This window comes from Schistocerca cancellata, unplaced genomic scaffold (genome assembly GCF_023864275.1).
Source record: "Schistocerca cancellata isolate TAMUIC-IGC-003103 unplaced genomic scaffold, iqSchCanc2.1 HiC_scaffold_233, whole genome shotgun sequence".
Lineage (NCBI taxonomy): Eukaryota > Metazoa > Arthropoda > Insecta > Orthoptera > Acrididae > Schistocerca > Schistocerca cancellata.
This window is the reverse complement of record NW_026046255.1, coordinates 35001-40000: the sequence shown is the minus strand read 5'-3', so window position 1 is coordinate 40000 and position 5000 is coordinate 35001. Positions and strand designations below refer to the sequence as shown.

At 52.7% G+C, this 5000-nt stretch overlaps 1 non-coding gene across 1 annotated transcript in view; it reads right to left on the bottom strand.

Annotated features, from left to right (window-relative positions):
- LOC126112897 (small subunit ribosomal RNA) overlaps positions 1-1400 on the bottom strand; it is a 1909-nt gene extending 509 nt beyond the window's left edge. The window contains exon 1 of the ribosomal RNA XR_007524628.1: positions 1-1400. This exon is cut by the window's left edge and continues 509 nt beyond it. This is a non-coding gene — a ribosomal RNA (small subunit ribosomal RNA).
- Positions 1401-5000: the final 3600 nt, after the last annotated feature.

Below are 5000 nucleotides of genomic sequence, written 5' to 3'. Positions count from 1 at the left end.
AATCGCTCCACCAACTAAGAACGGCCATGCACCACCACCCACCGAATCAAGAAAGAGCTATCAATCTGTCAATCCTTCCGGTGTCCGGGCCTGGTGAGGTTTCCCGTGTTGAGTCAAATTAAGCCGCAGGCTCCACTCCTGGTGGTGCCCTTCCGTCAATTCCTTTAAGTTTCAGCTTTGCAACCATACTTCCCCCGGAACCCAAAAGCTTTGGTTTCCCGGAGGCTGCCCGCCGAGTCATCGGAGGAACTGCGGCGGATCGCTGGCTGGCATCGTTTATGGTTAGAACTAGGGCGGTATCTGATCGCCTTCGAACCTCTAACTTTCGTTCTTGATTAATGAAAACATACTTGGCAAATGCTTTCGCTTCTGTTCGTCTTGCGACGATCCAAGAATTTCACCTCTAACGTCGCAATACGAATGCCCCCGCCTGTCCCTATTAATCATTACCTCGGGTTCCGAAAACCAACAAAATAGAACCGAGGTCCTATTCCATTATTCCATGCACACAGTATTCAGGCGGGCTTGCCTGCTTTAAGCACTCTAATTTGTTCAAAGTAAACGTGCCGGCCCACCCAGACACTCAATAAAGAGCACCTTGGTAGGATTTCAACGGGGTCCGCCTCGGGACGCACGAACACGCACGAGGCGGTCGCACGCCTTCGGCTCGCCCCACCGGCAGGACGTCCCACGATACATGCCAGTTAAACACCGACGGGCGGTGAACCAACAGCGTGGGACACAAATCCAACTACGAGCTTTTTAACCGCAACAACTTTAATATACGCTATTGGAGCTGGAATTACCGCGGCTGCTGGCACCAGACTTGCCCTCCAATAGATACTCGTTAAAGGATTTAAAGTGTACTCATTCCGATTACGGGGCCTCGGATGAGTCCCGTATCGTTATTTTTCGTCACTACCTCCCCGTGCCGGGAGTGGGTAATTTGCGCGCCTGCTGCCTTCCTTGGATGTGGTAGCCGTTTCTCAGGCTCCCTCTCCGGAATCGAACCCTGATTCCCCGTTACCCGTTACAACCATGGTAGGCGCAGAACCTACCATCGACAGTTGATAAGGCAGACATTTGAAAGATGCGTCGCCGGTACGAGGACCGTGCGATCAGCCCAAAGTTATTCAGAGTCACCAAGGCAAACGGACCGGACGAGCCGACCGATTGGTTTTGATCTAATAAAAGCGTCCCTTCCATCTCTGGTCGGGACTCTGTTTGCATGTATTAGCTCTAGAATTACCACAGTTATCCAAGTAACGTGGGTACGATCTAAGGAACCATAACTGATTTAATGAGCCATTCGCGGTTTCACCTTAATGCGGCTTGTACTGAGACATGCATGGCTTAATCTTTGAGACAAGCATATGACTACTGGCAGGATCAACCAGGGAGCTGCGTCAACTAGAGCTGAGCAGCCGGCCGCCCGGGAGTGTGTCCCAGGGGCCCGCGCGAACACGCAAGCGTCCGCTCAATTATTCTGCAAACAGGAGGAGGCTGAGCTCCCCTGCACAATACACCTCGAAACCCTCTCAGGTCCCGGCGGCGCGCAGCGCCGTCCTAAGTACTTGGTCGGGTTCGAGAGAGGCGCAATCGCCCGGAGTTAGGCGAGTAGACGCTTTAGGTGCGACCACCCGTGCTCCCAACTGAGCTTGCCGCTGCCGACAGAGGCCCGGGAGCGTGCTGTCGTGGCATTGCCGGCGGGAGACAACACGCGCCACCTACGGTGACCGGCAGCTCCAACGCCAGCGCCACAGAAGGGCAAAGGCCCCACGTGGGTGCCGAAGCGAACTCTCCCAGCACAGCGCACGTGCCAACACGTCTGCACAACTGCGATACAAACCACCAGCGAGAACCGCTGGGGCGACCGAGCAGCAGACGGCGTCGCGGCGCCGAGTGCCGGGCGGCGGCGCATCCTCAACGCACACAGTCCTCAATCGGACCAGCACACTGCAGATGTCCACCGCGCTTCGCACCGGGCCGGCGAGGACCCACTTTGGCTGCACGGCGCCGCGCGCAGGGTGCCCCGGCGCGCAGCTGCGCCGCCTGCCGCGTCCGTCGGCCGGCGCGCCTGCCACTGGGCGCCCCCACCAGCCGGCTGTAGCGCGTGCGCCCACGCACCGCGCGGCCAGCACGCCGGGCGGCCCCCCCTCACCGGCCGGGGACAGTCCCACCCACCCACAGCCGCGTATCGCTTCACACCCAGATTCACATTCACGTTCGTTGGTATGGTGGGGACCGCTTCGTAGCTGTACCGATCGTTGCCCTCACAGATGTACCTCCAGCAAGGACAACCGCACCACAACGGGTTACCAGTTGTTCATTTGCGTAACGTCACCAGTAAACGTACACGTCCATCCCCGTTTGCAAAGTCAACTATTATTGCATGCCTGCCTGTCAGGTGTCAAGACACACTACATCCGCTCACATCCACGCAACAAAATGTGCCCGACTAGAGGGCACGTGGAAGGTGCCCCCGTACGTATGCGATGTCCATTGCGCGACCAACTGTCAACCGGCCTCTGTAGCATGTCGCAGATGTGGAACGCGGGGCACCGTGCTATCACATTGTGTGAGAAGAGACTACTACGTCTGCATACACGCGCCACTACATGAACAGACGGCTCATGCTGATCGCCATCCACTGCGTCCATTACTCCCACACGTCTCTATGGCGTACCACACTGCAATGCAGCTGTTATGGGGAGATGACACGTAGCTGTGTACACAACATTCTGAGCGGGTTGCGGTTGGACAATACATTAATGTAACGTGTCATATGCCAATTACAGAGCAGGGTAAGGCACAACTTGGGTTAGGTTAAGGCACAACTTGGGTTAGGTTAAGGCACAACTTGGGTTAGGTTAAGGCACAACTTGGGTTAGGTTAAGGCACAACTTGGGTTAGGTTAAGGCACAACTTGGGTTAGGTTAAGGCACAACTTGGGTTAGGTTAAGGCACAACTTGGGTTAGGTTAAGGCACAACTTGGGTTAGGTTAAGGCACAACTTGGGTTAGGTTAAGGCACAACTTGGGTTAGGTTAAGGCACAACTTGGGTTAGGTTAAGGCACAACTTGGGTTAGGTTAAGGCACAACTTGGGTTAGGTTAAGGCACAACTTGGGTTAGGTTAAGGCACAACGTGGGTTAGGTTAAGGCACAACGTGGGTTAGGTTAAGGCACAACGTGGGTTAGGTTAAGGCACAATGTGGGTTAGGTTAAGGCACAATGTGGGTTAGGTTAAGGCACAATGTGGGGGTAGATTGCGGTACAAATTGCATTACATTGCGGTGCAAATTGCATTACATTGCGGTGCAAATTGCATTACATTGCGGTGCAAATTGAGTTACATTGCGGTGCAAATTGAGTTACATTGCGGTGCAAATTGAGTTACATTGCGGTGCAAATTGAGTTACATTGCGGTGCAAATTGAGTTACATTGCGGTGCAAATTGAGTTACATTGCGGTGCAAATTGAGTTACATTGCGGTGCAAATTGAGTTACATTGCGGTGCAAATTGAGTTACATTGCGGTGCAAATTGAGTTACATTGCGGTGCAAATTGAGTTACATTGCGGTGCAAATTGAGTTACATTGCGGTGCAAATTGCGTTACATTGCGGTGCAAATTGCGTTACATTGCGGTGCAAATTGCGTTACATTGCGGTGCAAATTGCGTTACATTGCGGTGCAAATTGCGTTACATTGCGGTGCAAATTGCGTTACATTGCGGTGCAAATTGCGTTACATTGCGGTGCAAATTGCGTTACATTGCGGTGCAAATTGCGTTACATTGCGGTGCAAATTGAGGTAGGTTAAGGTGCAACACAGGTTAGGTTAAGGTGCAACATAGGTTAGGTTAAGGTGCAAGATGGGTTAGGTTAAGGTGCAAGATGGGTTAGGTTAAGGTGCAAGATGGGTTAGGTTAAGGTGCAAGATGGGTTAGGTTAAGGTGCAAGATGGGTTAGGTTAAGGTGACATAGGTTAGGTTAAGGTGACATAGGTTAGGTTAAGGTGACATAGGTTAGGTTAAGGTGACATAGGTTAGGTTAAGGTGACATAGGTTAGGTTAAGGTGACATAGGTTAGGTTAAGGTGACATAGGTTAGGTTAAGGTGACATAGGTTAGGTTAAGGTACAAACTGGGTTGTGTTATGGTACACATTGCGTTGTAGTACAGTACACGTTAGGTTTGGGTACGGTACACAATGTGGTATGGGATGGCGTGTTGTGGGGGGGAGGGGGGGGGGGAGGTTCGTTGATATCGACCGTAGGACGTGGATGCCCGAGGCAGCGTCAGTGTGTCAAAGGAGTTATGTCACGTCGGGATGCGCTTTTCGCCAGTGAGAGGGGGCGAGCCGTGTCTGTGGTTGCGGCAGACCTGTGTGTTTCATTCCTGCCAGTGTGTTTGTGCTGTAAGACGAGGCAGTGTGGTGGTGATGGGTGCACCCCTGTGTAGGACATGTGTGGGTGTTGGTGGCTTCTCTGAGCAATTGTGGTTGTCGGACGAGTGGGGTATTCTGTTTTATGATTGGACCTCCCGGTCTGGTTATCATAGCGTAGTTGGTGTACTGTGGCGGATAGGATGCACCGGACGTTGGTCCATGCTGGTGCTTAGTAGTTGTATCTGTGTCTGTTACAGGCAGAGAGTAGTGTGTGATAGAGTGTGTGGCTGACGTGTGGTTCATTTTGTGTGTACGGACGTTCAGCATGTATAGGGGCATTTGCGTATATAATCTATCATAATCTATCTATGTGGGCCTGCATAGTTTACTGAGCAGTGCTGTGAGGTGACTGAACTACGAGTGACGTACTGATTTACAGCGGAATGATTGCCTTGTACCAAAGATGGAGTATCGGCTCTACGACAGCGTTGGCACCGCAGGAAATGGTCTCGTAAAACGGCCCTCCCACCGTCATCGTTGTGAGGGGTAGGGACCGCCTATATTCTGAGAGGAGCCCTGTTTGCCACTGGGCGTGGGGTCTCGCATCCTGCGGT